This window comes from Myripristis murdjan, chromosome 3 (genome assembly GCF_902150065.1).
Source record: "Myripristis murdjan chromosome 3, fMyrMur1.1, whole genome shotgun sequence".
NCBI classification, from domain to species: domain Eukaryota; kingdom Metazoa; phylum Chordata; class Actinopteri; order Holocentriformes; family Holocentridae; genus Myripristis; species Myripristis murdjan.
In genome coordinates this window covers 11,874,530-11,892,523 of record NC_043982.1, presented here as the reverse complement: position 1 = coordinate 11,892,523, position 17,994 = coordinate 11,874,530, and positions in this window count along the sequence as shown.

Sequence of the window (17,994 nt, the reverse complement as noted above, 5' to 3'; positions counted from 1 at the left end):
CCCGCGAAAATAGTTCTATTGATTACTGATTTTGATTGATTCTGAAATTTATCATTTGTTATTGAAGAATGTTTCGCAGCACCCCCTACACCCTGGTGCTGCGGCCAACAGTCGGCATCAGGCAAGCAGACCGCGGCGCCATCCGCTCACCTGTCAGATCCGGCAGACCTGACCTGGTCAGTGCCACGGCTGGCCCGCCTGATGCCGACCGGCGCCGCGGCCGTCCCACCTGATGGCGGCCAGTGCCGTGGCCGGATTTGGTTTTCGGTGGTAAAGTTATCTAGAAATAGACGTGTACACATCCTATCTTCAAAATAAAAGCATCACCACTGCTTCTAAGGTATTAGTGTTTTATTTTTGTAAACAACTGGAAGTGACTGTACTTTGCACAATCGCTAGCTTGAGAGTTATCCGAAAACGTCGAAGCAATTTTCGAAACAGACATTATTTGGACAAACTGACCACATATTTGGAATCTACGTGGTTACTTTCTCGCCTGAAAAAAAAAATTAAAACTTAATAAAGTGACATATTAACAGTCATAAAACGAAAAGCAATTCAGCTTTTTTAGGTAGCTACTCCCGGTCAGTGGTGCCGTTAGGGTGAGAAGTGTCCATCGTTCCACACTCAACTTTTTGACCGTTTTGAGTGTACATCCGGGTATTTGTAGTGCACTTCATATTGTTAGTATTTTCAGTGTGAACGCACTTATGCATTCAAAATACTAAGTGTAAGTGCAGAAGTGTGCGATTTGAGACACCCAATATGTTACACATAAACTAGTAAAGCAGATATCTATACCAAATTTTTAAATTGGACAAAAAGAATATAGCCATTGACTAAAAGTAATGATTGACTAAGATCTCTGTAAGCGCTACATCCCTCTTCACCTGTCTGTTGGTTCCTGTCTTTCTCTCCATCCATCTCTCTGTCATTGTTTTTCTCTCATCCTCTATCTGCATCACTTCACTCGTCTCTTTCGTTGCCCCGTCTCGCTCATTTTCACTTCCTTTGGCCTCCTAAAAATTTTTTGCTCCTGAAACAGCTGAAGATGTCCCCACTTTTGCCCCTTCTCTTAATATTCTCTCAGGCTCAGATTCAAGAGATAAAAGGATTTGAAGGATCAAGTCAAGGCATTTGATCACACTACAGGCGTGCATGACTAATAAACTATGGTTGTTTTAGAGCATGCCCGGTTACTTCAGGTTATGTCTATTTAATTAAAAGAGAGGCTATTTCTGAGTCTAGACCATTGGAAATATATAGTTCAAGTTTATTTCAGCTCCAAATCATTGTTTTAAGTCTCAAAGGGCTTTATATGCCCCACAGTTTACAGGAAACAAAACAGGATGACACCTCTCTGATCCTGACCTGAGAACAAATTAGAGAGAAAGAAACTCCCCAAAGCTGAAAGGGGAAAACAAGGAGTATTCTTTAGTGCAGTCAAATTCCAATTTTATTGTGTAATATAAAAACAGAAAGTAGTAAAAAATGGTGTTACAAACAGTTCAAACAATCAGCATCGCTTACACTTTTTTCCTCAACACTAACGCTGACCTTTTCCTAACCTTAACCATTATTCCAAACGCTTTCCTGACCATAACCAAGTATTTTAAGTGGCTAGCACACTAGCTGGTGGTTTAATGTTCATTAGCAAACATTAGCTCACTTGCTCAAAAAATGGTCCTTTAGGTCAGTGGTTCTTAAATTTTTTTCAATAATGTGCCCCCTTTGAAATTTTTTTTTTTCAGCTAAGTACCCCTGACATGTACAAAAAATAATTTAGTGAATGAAAAAGCCTTTATGCCATTATGCACGTCTGATGTTTTTTAAATTAACATTCGTACCCTCTGCAGTACCTCAGCGTACTCCTAGGGGTGCACATACTACCATTTGAGAACCATTGCTTTTGGTCATATTAGAGACACTCCTTTTGGTCTTATAAAAGGGCTGGAACAAACAACCAGTGTGTTGTGTAGATTGGAGGATAGTTTTATCCACGATCTGTTTACAGCCTCCTGCTCACCCGCCTCGCTGCTGCCACCTGTTGGCTGTTTCACACAGCTGTTATGTAATGTTGCTTTCACTTGAGCTCAGACAATGGAAACTTGGACATGGGAGTTTTGCTCTTGTAAATCTCTAGCCAGCAACAGTATTTAATTTTTTTTTTTTTTTTTTTTTTTTTTTTTTTTTTTTTTTGTTATTATATTGCCTTAAATTGTGGTGACAGCTGACAAGGCCTTTTTGTCAGGTGTCAGCTGCCTCCCCTTGCTGACCCCTCGACTGGTGAGTGGTTGAAGTGGAGGACAGAGGAGAAGCTTATTTGGGCTGATTTAGAGATTTAAAAAGCTCAAACTGGGAAACAGCAACAAGCTGGCTGAAAACTGTATGGTGGGAAGAGACCTAGAATGGCAAATCTCACATTGCAAGGTATCATTTTTAATAAAAAGTATGTTAATTGTTTCACATAGCTTTAAAAAAAAATAAAAAAGTAAACATCACATTAAGCTCCACGTCAGTGACAGTGAATGATTACGTTGGGTACAAATAAAGGTATCTATTTGTCTTCTGTGAACGTCTCTAAGAACTTATTATTGCAGCCTGAGATGAAGTTGTAGTTTTCATTGTGAGCATTTCAATATGCTCACAATTCTCACTCCTTAATGAAGTAAATGGTGAACCTCCTCTTTCCTGTGTAGTAGCTCAACAGCTGGCCAAGTGGTTTGCCTCTTGTGTACCATTGGCTGGCACATAACTATATGAGAAAACACATAAAGCATCCAATCACAATATGTGGGTGTTTAAAGAAAAAGTACATACGTTTGAGCTGCATTATGACAATTTGGCAAATAGCTTGATTAATTTTTTAGCCAGTCAGACCTATCATCACTATGAGAGGAAGCACCCTCCCATTTGTCCTCTGGAGGTTTCCTGTCATTTTTCAATTGATGTTTGAAGAGGTAAGGCCTTGGCTGAGAGCATGCAATTGAGCAATGTATGTTTACCCATCTGAATTCTTAAATTTTGTTATAAATCAAAACCACTCTACCTTTTGAGTCACTCAAAGCTGCTATAACATCCTTTTCATTTGTATTTTGGAAGAAACTGGGATATCAAATTTGAGTCATTTCTTCCTACAGCTTGTTATCTGCTTGGCCGACTATGCAATGCATTCTTCTGCTTCATCTGCTGTTAAAATTGCTGTCAGTTAATGTATTTTAATTATTTCAATATTTGCAATACTATCCCCAAGAATATTCCTGTAGATTGGATTATATATGTTTGAGCAGCAGCCTTAAGCCAGCTGGCACGTGTTGGCTTTCACTCAATTTTTTGTGTGCCACATTTAGACTTACAGTTTTGTTTCTGTAGCAACACAAGTGTCCTTTATTGCATTTAGTGAGCATGCATTTTCCCCCCGGGAGTGAACTGAATCATGTGCATGTTTTATTTAAGTGAGGAAAGTATTATGGGATATTCATTCTACTGTTGATATAATTGTTACTTGATGGCCAGCTTCCCAGTCAAAGCCAAAAAAATTTGTGTAACTTTTTCTTCTTTCCTGGAAGAACATTTAAGGCCAAATCCTCTCCTACACTGCAGCAGCCAATAGCACTGTATTTAAAGCACACACACACACACACACACACACACAAACAAAAGCACATTCCACTGCTTTTAGGATTCACTGACTCTGGACGACATTGCTGGTGTTTTGTAGCGCAGAGCTGTGATGCAGCTGTAATGCGGATTTTTTTCCCCCTCTTGCTTAGTTGGGCCCATAATTCTTACTGCCTCCTGTTTATTCATTGTTGCATGGCTGACAATACATTCACAATCCATAACATGCAGCAACAAAATGCATAAAATAAACAATTTCAACATCTGTCAAAGTGAAGCATAATTTATAAGTGTACTGGAAGTAAGTTAGTCGATGAATAAATCGATAATGTCGGATAGGACAGGATAAATCAATTGGCCCCTGTTGGAGTTATTGTGTTCATACTGTATTCATGAGCCGTCATATTTAGCTGAAGCTTTTAAGTGAATGTAAGCAGCAGTAACCTGGAAAAATAAATTAAAGAAAAGGAAAAAATGATCTGCATTCGTCTGTCTTTATAACATCCTAACATTAACCAGACATGGTTAATGTTAGGATAATGTCAGCTGCTGTATCAACCGTTCCTTCACCAAACCCGAGGAAACCGGCTTCTGCAGAGAAAAAGCAGAATTGGACTGAGACTGGGCAAATGGCAAGAGGGCGAGAAAATAAACTTATCACTGGATGACAAGGAGTAAAACCAGAAACTTTCCTCCAGGCCACTGATCAAACAATCATTCTACCTGAGTTTTTATTCCTGTCTCTGAGTCATTTGGCATTATTATTAATCATCAAAAAATTGTAATGCAATGTGCTATTCACTGCAGTTCGTCAAATATTGATATCACCTGACTGTACATCGTTGTGATTGGCGATGTGTCAGGATTAGATAAAGGTGCACTCCGGTCAAACTAATGAACTATTAAAAAGGCGCTGAAGATTATATCTGAAGGTACAATATGATTGCCGTATGAAATGGAATAGACTGGAAATGAAAAAAATCGCTAACATGACCGTGTTGGATTTTTTCTTGCTGCTGCACCTTCCTACATGTGTTGCATTCAACCATGCAAATGCACTTTTACCACGGCAGGTAAGCCCAAATAGTTATATGTTTGGCATTGTGTCCATCTGATCACATCTTTTGTTTGTCTGTGGTTTATCATTTTACTCTGCCACGTGCCACTAAAGAATGTTCCCTTATCTTCTTTGTGAGAAAATGAGTGTGCTACTGAGCCACATTCATCACTGAGAGCTTAACTTAATTGTGTAACCATATTTGGTCGCAGAGATGAATGTCTAAATGACAATTTTCTTGTCTTTTTAATTTTTTATGAGAGCATTATATCTAGTGTTTAACTGCAAAGTACCATTTGATTGAATTTATCATAAAGAACTATATTTGAATCAGAGGAAGACAGCAGCGCCTTGGAAAATAAATTATCCTTAATTGACGAATTACATCGCCTCAATTAGTCTGCTCCTAAATTTGTCTTTATAATGTGAAGCTTTCCACATATAAATGTTCTTGCCTCTGCTATTTTCAGCCCTGTTTCAGCTCTGTCTTGGAATATGAACATTTGAATATTAGTGTGTTAATAGGAGGCATTGCAACTCCAATGTATCAAAACAGCTCAAGATCTTTTAAATCAAAGTTTATCGTAGACTACACCAGACTTGTTCAGTCTGTTACAGTCAGTAAGGAACTGATCCATTAGTTGTGCTACAAACACATCTCAAAATGTACATATTTTTGATGTTTTTCTTTGAGGTAAATCAAATATCTCATACATATCTCAGACTTCCTGCTCCTGTTGGAGTTCTTCTTGTTTTAAATATGGCTTTATTCCTTATGAATCATACAAGCTCCCTTTGGTACATCTGTTCTGTTAAATTAATAAAGCTCAAAAATATTATACAGGACCTATTTAAAATGAGTCTCTGTGCAAAACAAGTAATATGTTGTTTATACAGTGCTGGTTACACAGGACAGTAATATTTACGCTGTAAGTGTCATCCCATTAGGTGCTATATCACTCTTGCAGAAATTATTAAAGATGAGTTTCAAAGTCTGAGGTCAAATAGTTTCTACAGACACTTAAAGGTGAATAAAGTGCAATAGTACTTCAAGACCCAAGGCTCAAATATTGAAAAAACAACTTCTGGAAAGAACAACTGCATTGCATATGGGGAATGTGAGCAGTTTCCTTTATTTTCCATGAAGCAAGTGGAGCAGGACTTAAGTGGAATAGCAGACACTACTGTTGCTTTAGGCTGTTTAAAACCATGCGTTATCATTAAAAAAAGAAAAAGAAAAGAAAAGACTGTTGGTGATGTGTTTGTAGCACAACTAGTATGCTCTATGTGTCCTTTAGGCTAGATGTTGTCAACACCAAGTTAGCTCAAAGAGGTCTTTGACACATTTGCTCCTGGTATTTTATTCAACTATAAACATCTAATCCATCTTTCAACATACAGGTCAACCACTCCTTAAGAATCTCAGCCTTGATCCCTCTGACAGTAACTATAGGTGTCTAAAGTTTTTACCTAAGGATCTAGAGAATGCAATAATAGTAAAGTCATTTCTTTTTTTTTAACAGCAACAATCTGTCTTTCTTCAGCTATCTTTCAGTGTGGTTTTAGCGCTCTATATAACACACAGAGTACTTTTCTTATAGCAACTAATGACAGCAGATACAGGAAATTGCTCAACTTTGAACCTTTTGGAACTCATCATGGCTTTTAATACTGTAGGTCACACCATTTTAATCAAATACCGTATCACCAGCCCTATTCTAGACAGGCGAGTCCCATACATCACCCACAATCATAACCACTATGTTTAATTTCACTGATGTACTGAGGACACTCAGCAGTATCGTCAACCTGATCAAAACAAAAAAAAAGCAAACAAAAAAAACCTAAACATACATACAGCTTTGAAAACTTTTTACAGCTCAGAATCAGTAAAATCTGATTTTCTTCAGCCCTCCCAGCGGCAGACGCATGATTCAAAGCGAGTTAGGTAGTTAGGTAGTCTGTCTGCCAATGTTAAACTAGCGGCCAGAAACCTGAGGGTGATAAATGACCTGCCTTTTGAAGATCATAGTGTAGTCCTGTGTATCAAAAATGAAAAGGTTTTCATCCTCTGTGGATTTGGAGAAGGTTATCCATGCTTTTATATAACCTCATTTAGACTACTGTAACTCTCCTTACTCAGACCTCAGTCAATAGTTAATCCTTTGCCTTGAGCTGGAACAGAAAGCAGCTGCTAGGACCTTTACTCTTTGCTGGTGCTACACTAAGAGACCACATTACCTCTATTTTGGCATTGCTGCACTAATTACCAGTCAGATTTTGAACTGATTTAAGGATTTTACTGATTACTTTCAGAACGACCCTCTGTTTCTGGCCACCTGAGATATTCAGGCAGAACACCTCAGAGCTCAGAGATGATGTGGTATCGGGTCAAGGCCAAAGCTGAAAGCAGTTCTCATTACTGCCCCTATTGCCCCTGTGTAACTTGTCTGCATGGCTATGCACACCTTTTGATGTTCGCGATGTCAAGCAAACCCTGATGAATGTTCTCTGCTGAAACATATCAGTTTTACAAATAAATCACTCTTCTCAGTGCTGCAATTCTTGGGGAATTTCCTCTCTCCCACTGGTGTAAAGTGTGGCCCAACAGTGGGGTGCTTAGTTTCTCATTTCTCACAGTAATGCAGCTCTCCCCTAAAACAATGTGTAATGATTAAAAAAGCACATCTGCAATATTGTTCTCCCAGTGGTATGCAGTATTTAGCTATATTTTTGTAATATTTTAGAATTTCTATCTTGAATATGTAATTGTTGGATAAATAGAAGTGATAGGCATCAATGTTGGTGAGGAATAGGCTTATTTTTGGTATAGGTTTGGTATAGGTTTAATGTGAGCTTGTCTAAAACTTGAATGAAACGTATGGTAACAATGAATGGTAAAGATGGACAAATGGAATACAATCAAGATTACACTGTAGACCTACACACAGTTCATCTAATTTATAGATGCCACTATATAGTTCAAATTAAGTTTATGATGGTCTGACTGGGTTGGAAAATTTGTAGAATTGTTCTATATATGCCAGGAATTGAGCTACATCAGTTATACTTGGTATCTTTTCCCAGTTCATTACACACATCAAAGTCAAAAAAGTGAAAAAGAACCAGATTAGCTCACATTTCACAATGACTCCAAACAAAAATGTTCAGTGGCTGTTGTTGGCATAGCCGTGTTGGGGTTTAATTTACAATTCAGTGAATGCTTCATTCATTTACTATCAAAGGTGGCTTCTCATTTTGGATGATAACTATAGTGCATTCATGTATTTTTGATGGTCCCTTTGATGAGTGAACATGGTGTAATTTGATTGTGTTATTGTCTCTGTCAATATACAAATAAGGACTGAACAATTAGAAAATATTTGATTACGCTCTGTTGTCCCTCTTATAGTGTGTCACATATGTTTACTATTCGGAGCTGATTGGATTATCCAGACTGTCATATACTATTCAGAAAATGCAAGTGTATGCCTGTAAGTGAAAAGTGAGGTATTGCATAGCTGGAATTACACATATACATAGTGGTTATTTGACTGTAGAATTGCCCTGTGTAAATTCATAAAGGGTCATTCACAGCAGGGAGATAGGTAAATATTCTTGGGGGCATAGGGAAAGGCACAGAAGATGTTGTGTGAAATATAGTTGATATCTTGTGATATTCCCACTTGGTGTAAACTCATTCCTAAATTGAAATGCCCCCATTTCACCATTTGAATTGGATCCTTTTCAAGTGGAAGATTGGATAAAAGTGTGTGTTCATCTTTCACTGTTATGTGCTGCTGGCCAGCAGGGAGTTCAAGATACAAGCGAGGCCAAAGTGCTAAATATTAAGTGCCTGGTCATGGCCATTGGCCATGGGTTACAATAGTGCCTGTTGACCTTGATAACATGCTTAAGCCAAGATTTCACTGTTTGAACTGTATTCTTTTCCAACTGGTGGATTGTTGAGGGTTGACCATTTTCCGCAAGGTATGTGCTGAGTGTAAGAAACTCCTTCGGTGTCTATTTTTTTTTTTTTTTTTCTGACTAGTGTTTTTAAAGTACTACACAATATCAAAAGATCAGTAGAGGAAACATACCCAACAGTGATGTATGGCACTTATAAAACCATTAACAACCAAGCAGGGGATGCCAGAACTGAATGGCTGGTGATCCCTATATTGAGGTCAGGTAATCCTGACACATTATCATTCCCAGGTTGTCACATTCTGCAGCTTGGTCACTCCCCTTTTGTGTCTGATACTAACTGCAAAGGCACCCTTCAGTGTTGGGAGGAGACACATTGGACTTGCTTGCTTTTATTATGTCAGTGTCGTTTGGTTAGGTTTAGGCATCAAAACCACTTGGTTAAAGTTAGAAAAGGTTGGGTTTAGGCATCAAAACCACCTGGTTAAAGTTAGGGAAAGGTTATTTTTCAGCAACAAAATGGAAACTGGACATGTCTCAGTTGCACACAAAAGGTCTTGCTGGAGACAGGAATCAAACTCGGGTTTAGCGTGTGAACGTCCTAGGCTTCATGCCCTCCATGCACCTCATCCACCGCTCTTCGCAGACTTTCTCGCCCTTTATACTATGTCACCATCCACTGCGTTTCATACTGATGCCAAAGGGTGACTTTAATGGGTGCCTTTTGCGTTGGCATCAGATGCTGAAGGATGCCTCTGGCGGTGGTATCAGATGTGAGAGTGCTGTGACCAAGATGCGATATTTGTTGCCCTGGGAATGAGAATGGGCTGGAAATCCCTGTCAGTTAAGAGTGTGAAAAGTAAAATGAGTGATTGTACAAGTTACATATCATACAGGGTTAAAGGGGCATGTCAGTTTCACAGTGACAGCTGTGTATTGCCTGGTTAAGGTTACTTAGCTTTAACAGTAGCTCCAGTGAAATCAGTAGATTAGAAAGTAGATTAATAGATTTCCATCGGAACAACACATTAGTCTTTTCCATGTACCAAGGGACCTTCTCTCATATCAAGGAACACTTCATGCTGTCAGAACCCCAAGGTTAGGAAAGCTTGATCTAGGATTTTAGAAAAAAATGGTACAGCAGATTTCCAAGGGCAAACTAAGCAGTCCTCATAGATATAAACACATCCTCTGTCCTCTGAACAATATGAGAGGAAGGAGTGGAGCGCAGCTGAGATTCGAAGATGGTACAATTGCCCACAGCAAGGAGCCACATCAACCCTCCTTCAAACTTGAAAGCCCTGCTGCTCCTGTCTCATGTCTCCTGTCATCACAGTCGTCCACACTGGCAGGGGGTCCCCTCTACGTCCATGTCATTAGCTCACGCCTCTAGCCCAGCACGATCCTTTTCCACTCTTATCTCTTCACCTTCCTCTTTGACCAGTAATATACTGACAAAGCGGGAGAAGGAGTGGGAGAGAAAAGGAAATAGAAACACTGCTCACACATATTTGTTTGGAGGGTCATTAAATACTGTCACCGCTGTACGATACAAAAAGGAAGGGCTCTTAATTAAAAAATGATAACGTCAATTGTTTTATCAAAGAGTATCCATAATTACAACTGTGCTTCTCACCTCCCTCTCTTAATTCCAGCATTACTTAGATATACCTTTTCACTATTAAAAAAAAAAAAAAAAAAGTCACACAAAGACCAATTGATTGATGGTACAAAATTAAAGCCACAGTATGAAAAAATACGCAAATCACTTTGCATAGGGTGCCAGGCTTAAAAATAGCATGAAATATATGAGTGGGCCCTATATTCATGTGATACAAAATTTAAATCAAACTGAGTAAATCAGTAACCAGTGCAGGCCACAGCAGGTTATATGGGGGTTTCGCCTGAGTCTTATTACTACTCTAGCTGCAGCATACTGGGTGAGCTGGAGACCTCTGGAAACTGCAGGTCACAGAGAAGAGCATTACGGTAGTCAATTTAAAGCAATTACAGTCCTTGGTTGGCAAAATCGAGCAGTTTTACCGACCGGATCCTCTAGTTTAGCACTACTGAATGATATATTTTAGAGAAGGTTTTTTTTTTTCTTCCTTTCTCAACACAGTGGGTACTCTACTATTCTGTGCTCTGAAATTTGTATTGTAAAATGATATGGATTGCATTTTTGCATTGAGGAAAGATATGTTTGTAGAACAAACATGAGCTACATGAATATGATAATTCTTGAGGAACAAAGTCAGCCTAATAGCATAATTGCCTAACTCATATTTGAACATTTTTGGAAAACAAGAAAAAACACAATTTTTAGCAAACACATTGGTATTTTTTATTGAAAAAGTAACAGTTAGTTCATCCAGAACTGTGAACAAGATTGCAAAAAGAAAAAAACACAACATCAATTCCATAACATGAAAAACTGACTTAGGCAGAATATGCCATGACTTAGGCATTTTTTCCGTACACAGTAAATATGTGTGAATTCCTAAAAAATACAAAAATGCCCGTGCACAGCAGTAAGTCAAGGTGCCGGTACTGTGGCAAAAGGTAAACTAAAAGAAATGAAATATCTTCCCACTGTATGTGGTCATTTCTATATGTGTGAATTCATTTTCAGCTCAGAAAAATCTGTACTTAGAAATAATATAGAGCCAGTAAAACACCAAAAATTAATATTTCTTTCCAATTTCAGATCAATCAGTGAGATTTTATGGTGATTTTTATATTTTTCCATTGTCGCGTAATAGGAATACTGGATGTGTAAGTGGGAGTGGGGGGGGGGTATGTTTTATTTAAAGGGCTATTTAGGTCGTCACCAAAGAAACATAAAGTACCTGACACATAAACTTTGATAACAATTTTAGTTATAGTAATTTTGTGGAAGTTTAAACTGCAGGGGTTGACCCCAAACATAAAAGATGTTCAAAAATGTGAACATAACAGGAGGGTTTCCCTCTTTCTCAGGTTTACTGTCATAAAGTTCATTTCCTGACCCTGAAGCAGAAGAAAGTAAAGTGGTGCTGAGTGTTAACAGTAAATCATGTTAAATGAAAAAGGTTCACTGCAAAAATCTTACCAATTTGAAAGGGATTATGATCAATGTTTACATTAAATATGTAAAATTAATCATCATATTTACATTTTCATTTTCTTCTTCATGACTGCATATTTTAGGCTATGCGATAAAAAAACAGCGCATTGACAAGTCGTTTTGAATCATGTGCACTATTTTGCAGATGATGAATGAATTGATGATTAAATCAAATAATGCAAGCACATTCTTAAAATGAAAAGGACTTTAAACAAATGTATTTTATTTCAAATTGTAATCATGTTTTGCTAGCATTAGCTAGCTCTTGCACTACATTATATCTTGTTGCAGAAATGTGATTAAAAGTTTAAACACAGTTCCAAATCTCCTTGACTGAAAGTACATTTACTGTCTAGAAAGTTGGAGGAATAAACCAGCTTACCAGATGAATCAAAGAGAAGATGTAATACTTCACTTCTGTTCAACTTTTTTGTACGGTCAGCCATCTCTGTACATTGCGGCAAAAATGCCTAAGTCAAGGAGATGACTTAGGCAGATAGTGATTTTGGACTATAAAAACCATTCTGATAGGCTGAGGACGTAGCCAATAAGGCAGGGTGATGCAGCATTGTTAGGAGAGTAGAGTTAGGCAGAAATCTCAATTTGGCCAAAAAATGACTTAGGCAATTATGTTATGAGGCTGACGAAACAACAGTTTCTTTAATAGTCCAGTTTCACCTTATTTTCTGAGAACACTGAAGGGTTTGTTTTTGAAATGCAATCATGTTTGCATTTATAGATTGCATGGTTCTCTATGGAGAAAAAAAGAAAGTTCTATTAGGCCTAGGCTCGGGTAAACCTTACAAAACCCACTGGATTAACTTGCATGCACCAAATCTAATCTAATCTGATAAAAGTTGACATTTTGAAGACGAGAGCTTTTCAGCCAATAACAGGTAATTTCTGCTTATCATTCGTGCAGACCTGTAAGAGTGTGCCCAGGAACTTTTGAAAATGTACAGTGCCAAAGCATATTATATGTTAAGAGTGTGTGTGTGTGTGTGTGTGTGTGTGTGTGATCACTAGTCAAAGCATTGTCAAACAATACATAAACAACTGCATAATTTAGCCCCTCTTCCACTAGTACCTACTCGACTCGACTTGGCTCGACTCTACTCGCCTCGACGCAGTTTAGGTAGTTTTCCATTACAATTGAGTACCAGCTCACCGTGGGTGGAGTCGTCATACCAAGGCGGCGCACCATCCAGCTCCCTCTGGATTCTTTTCCGACTTTGCCAACTTCAGTGATGATCAATGTGCACGGTCACTTCTGCTGTTTTTTTTTTGTTTTTTTTTTAATGCCGGGTTTGGAGTCGCTCTCATGTGTCATCGCTCCCTGTCCAATCAGTGGCCTGCACGGCGTTTATGTCACATTTCGGCTCGATTCAGCTCGACTCAGCTCGCTTGGAACCAGCTGAGTTGGTCCCAAAATAGTATCTGCTACCAGGTACTACCACCTAATGGAAAAGCTCTCAAACCGAGTAGAGTTGAGCCGAGTCGAGCCGAGTAGGTACTAGTGGAAAAAGGCCATTTGATAACAGGTTTGTTTCAGAGAAAATGCACAACAATTAAACTGACTGTTCAAACCTGGCAACCACCAGCACTTGAGTGTAAAAAAAAAAAAAAAACTGTTACTGATGAAAATTATGTTAGAATATTAATGACATGAAACATTTCATTATACCTTCAGTCATAATAGTAAAAAAAAAAAAAAATAATAAATAAATACAAATAAAGACACTTGTTTTAACCTTGTTTTGTATGCTATCTTCCACACAAGACATACAGCATTTGCTGTAGCTATCAATAGGGCCCTATAATTTCCACGATCACAGAATCGCAGAATTAGCCGAATAAAATGGAATCTATTTTTAACGCGGATTATTGCGGAATTTGACATAATTTGAATGAAATGCTGTTTTTGTGTGGAATATGAACGTATGTCTGGGGAAAATTACATGGAGGGAAGCAAATCTGGGTGGCACAACCCCTCACCACCAAGAAAAAAAATTACAACAACTGCACCAGCACCGCCCCAATCCAAAAGGCAAAGAAAATTTCCAGGCAACAGCACCGCACTGACATGGATTGTGTAACAAAGCGAAGAGTTGCCACAGCAGCACAGTGACAGCTTAGCTTGTCTATTCAGAGAAGCGGTATCACTTCGGCTTATTTTTCAATCTATGTTACTGCTCATTCATTGGTAGCTGAATTGTTAGGTCTGTTTGATAAGTAATTAACATTTTTAAAACAAAGCTTACTGGTAAACATCTACTCCTTCAAGATAATTTATTATGTTCTATCACTCATAAACATACACTAACATTACATACCGAGTGTTTGAGCATCATATCTCCTCTGTGGTACAAAAGATCCGTGGTAAAAAGTACTCTGTCGCTGTGGATGAGACCACTGATGCAAGAGACTGCAGCGTCCTAAACATTGTCATTTGTAAGTTAATGTGAATAGCCTGTACGTACAATGGTCAACACTCGGTCAACAATCTTTTAAGTTAAATGTGTACATGCATTGACCCAACATCAACCCTCAGGTGAAATAATTACTGATGCATCCTCTTGTCATTTTTGTTCAATCATTAATAACATATCATTTTCACCATTTATTGCTATAACAACGTAATTGTTAAATAAATAAATAAAGTGTTGTTTATTTGTTACCTCAGTTAATTTAAGGTAATTTCTATTTTATTTGTGTGCATTTTAGTCAGTAACATTTTAGTCATTAACATTAAAAACACACTCCTTGTTGGTAGTAAAATAAGAGTAAAAGGTAAAAAAACGGAATTCCCAAAAATTAAAAAGGAAAAAATGAAATTTCCAAAAATTAAAACGGAAAAAACGGAATTTGGGAAAAAATAAAACAGAATTTGGGAAAAAATAAAATGGATTTTATAGGGCCCTATATCACTTGCTATATTTTTTTTCTGATGACGTATCTAGAAACCTGACACAATGAACACAATAAACAAACACTGTACACAATTTGCGATCCCCACATGCATACAGCTGAAAATTTGTCAAATAGTTCCCCATGAATATCAAATCAAATTTTGCCTGAAATACCCATCCCTACTATATTGTAATAATTCCACCCATTATCCATGTATTATCTTTTCCATCATTTCTCCATACATCATTGGCCCAGTCTCTCACTACGGTGCATGCTCCTTCAACCTCAGTGCCGTCTTTGGAACTCAGCACCTCTCTGTCTTACTCTTATCAGCGCTATTACACGACAATTATGAAGAAAGCAGAAAAAAGGAAGAAATAGTGATATAATGTGGCATCGCACACGGATTTGTCTCAGCTCACTGAGGACAATACTCCATATCCCTTCCCTCAACATTAGCATAATCTCATGAGATCCATCTGACCCGGCGCGATGCTTCCTCATCTATACAGCGGCACTGAGGAATGATTGTGTGCTTTGAGGATTGACATTATTGAGCACATCAAGTGGAGTGTTTTTTTTTTTTTTTTTTAATCACTCTGATGCGCAGTAGATGGTGCTTACAACAAATTTGTTTTAGACCACAACAGTGGAGCATTCTCCAAACATAAAAAAACCTGCTGATTTGGCTCACAGTACTGTCTCTCTCTCTCTCTTGTGATTGTGAAACAAAATAATGTCAAAATCTTGATCAAATTTGACCTCATTTACATATTTTGTACCTTGATACTCAACCCAGATTGTCTTCACAGCATTTGACATTCTTAGATGTACTGGGTGGCACCAGCCCTCTGCAAGCTGCTCTGCCTTTCTCACCATATGGTATCTTGACAGTGTTTTCCTCACTAATTAGTCATTTACACATACGCCAAGTCCAAATGACCATAATGTCAGGGCTGCATTGGGGCCCTTTTTCCAATTGTTGCATCAGAAATGGGTATAACCAGATAAACAAAGCTCGAGGAAAGATTTTGCTTTGTTTTGGTCGGAGGTAGTGCGCAAACATCGAATACGTTTGTTTAATTTGTATCTGGAGTAGACTTTGAGCAATAATGTGACACCCAGGTATGGCATGAAATGTGAAATGTGATGGACATAAGCCAGCACCTTCAGAGCGACGAGCACTGCATCAACTCAACTCAGCTTTATTTACATAGCACCTGTTCTACAAACACGCAGCCCGCAATGCTTCACACACAGCAGGATTAAAACACAGACAGAAAATGAGAACAAAAATTAACAACAGTATATCAAATGTTGTTAGCAGTACAACTGAACATGAAAAGTAATATAATTAAAGTTAATGAAACAAAACAACACAAAAAAAAAACAAACCAAACCAAATCAAACCAAACAAAAAACAAAACAAAACAAAACAAAACAAAACAAAACAAAACAAAACAAAACAAAACACCGGGGGACACAAATCATATGAAAACCAGTGATTAAAGCCTAAAAAACAACAGCTTTAACATTACTTCATATTAAAAAAGGTAGGAATTTAATTTCCCTTTAAAAATACAGAGGAAGGTCCTAATATCCAGAGCTTTATATTTTGCATAACACCAGTGCCAGAGATAGTGAATGTATCACGTATCCAGAGGCGCTACCTTTTGCAGACAATGCATTCTGGCTGCCCCGCTGGAGCATACATACATGAACTGAAGGTGCTTTAGTATATGAATTAAAAAAAAAACAAAACACTGTAGTCAGTACCCTGGCAGCTACCCTGCTTATGCCAACCTCTCTTTCAGCTTATAATATAATACTTACACAACATCAAGCTTTAAAAGGCTTGTAAACCCAGTTATTTTAACAGTTCAATTTAATTATTTAGTATCATTAGTATTTTGTTGGCTAAAGGTAACATACCTGGCTAAAATGCCACCCGACATGATATGCAAGACATGTTGATATGAGATATATTTTTGATGCATCAAAAACAAATGGAATCTGTAACAAGAATATGTTACACAATGATTGTTCCACTGACATATGGGAAAGTGCCTTCTAAATGCTGCCTGACATTTCGACGGTTTGAATCAGGAGAAATCAAACAGCCCTCTCTCCGCATTGAAAGGACTTCAGATTCTTATTTTCATGAAGTTTTCTACATCCGATCATAACAATAAAAAGCATTTTAATGAAAAATACATTTCAGTTTATCATCCATTTAACAAATCCAACTTTGATATTGTGTATGCTAAAGTTGTCGTTGAAAAAGAAGTATCATAGTATGAACCTCAAAGCAGACATCAAACAAACAGCCCTATGCAAAAACTAAGTACTTCAAGGACACTGCACAGTGGCAACCTGCAGCTGAGCCGAGCTGTTTGCAAAGTTTGTAAGCCTTTGTCAGTTTCTTTGGCTTTGGATTTTAAAGTGGCTTGTTGACTGTGGGCGCAACCCTCCACTCGACAAACACTTGGTTCACTGAAGAGGAACACGCAAGTGAGGGCTGTGAAAACACGCAGTGAGATCACTGGGGACCAACAGCCTGATCTGAGGCAACTTTATAAGGCTCACTGGCAAGGCAGACAGACCATCTCCACCTTCTCTCTGGAGAATTTCAGCAGCTCTCCTCTGGGAAAGATACTCCATGGTCCAAACCAGCCAAGCTGGAAACACCTTTATTCCAAAGGCCATCACTCAGTTTAGCAGGGGTAATGTGATATAACTGCATTTATGTGCAATAGTAGGGCCTCCATACAATTATAGCACACTTTACTGCTGTAATGCTCTGCTTTTTGGTCCACCCAAGACGGCTTAAACAAACTGCAGATCATTTAAAATGCAGCAGCACATGTACTCAGACCAGATGGAGAGCCCACATTAAGTCCCTTCACTGGTTGACTGTTAGTTTTAGAATAGATTTTAAGAGTCTTTTATTGCTGTTTAAATTGCTTAGCCCCTAAATGCATGTCAGAAATGCTTTTTATCAGTCCCTTTGGTGTGCTGGCACTGGCCTTTCAGCTCTGAGCAAACGCCTACAGCTTTTACAGTCCATGTTCTGCACCTCTGGAGCGGCCTGCCATGGACCTGGAACTATCACCATCTGTCAGGCCAAATCTTAAGAGCTTTTTACTTTAGCTTTTACATAAGCATGTGTTATTACAGTCGCAGCAAACCTGACAATCATTCTGTTTTACCTCGCTTTTAAGTGATCAGTTTTGTTTTAATCTGTGCCTTTTACAGTCTTGCACTGGTTTCTCAGTTTCAGTTTTACCACCCTTCCAATAGCATGCACAATTTTTTTCATCCCCTTTAGTCTATTCATCTATTTCATTCTCTTTTACTTTATTTTGTATTTTCT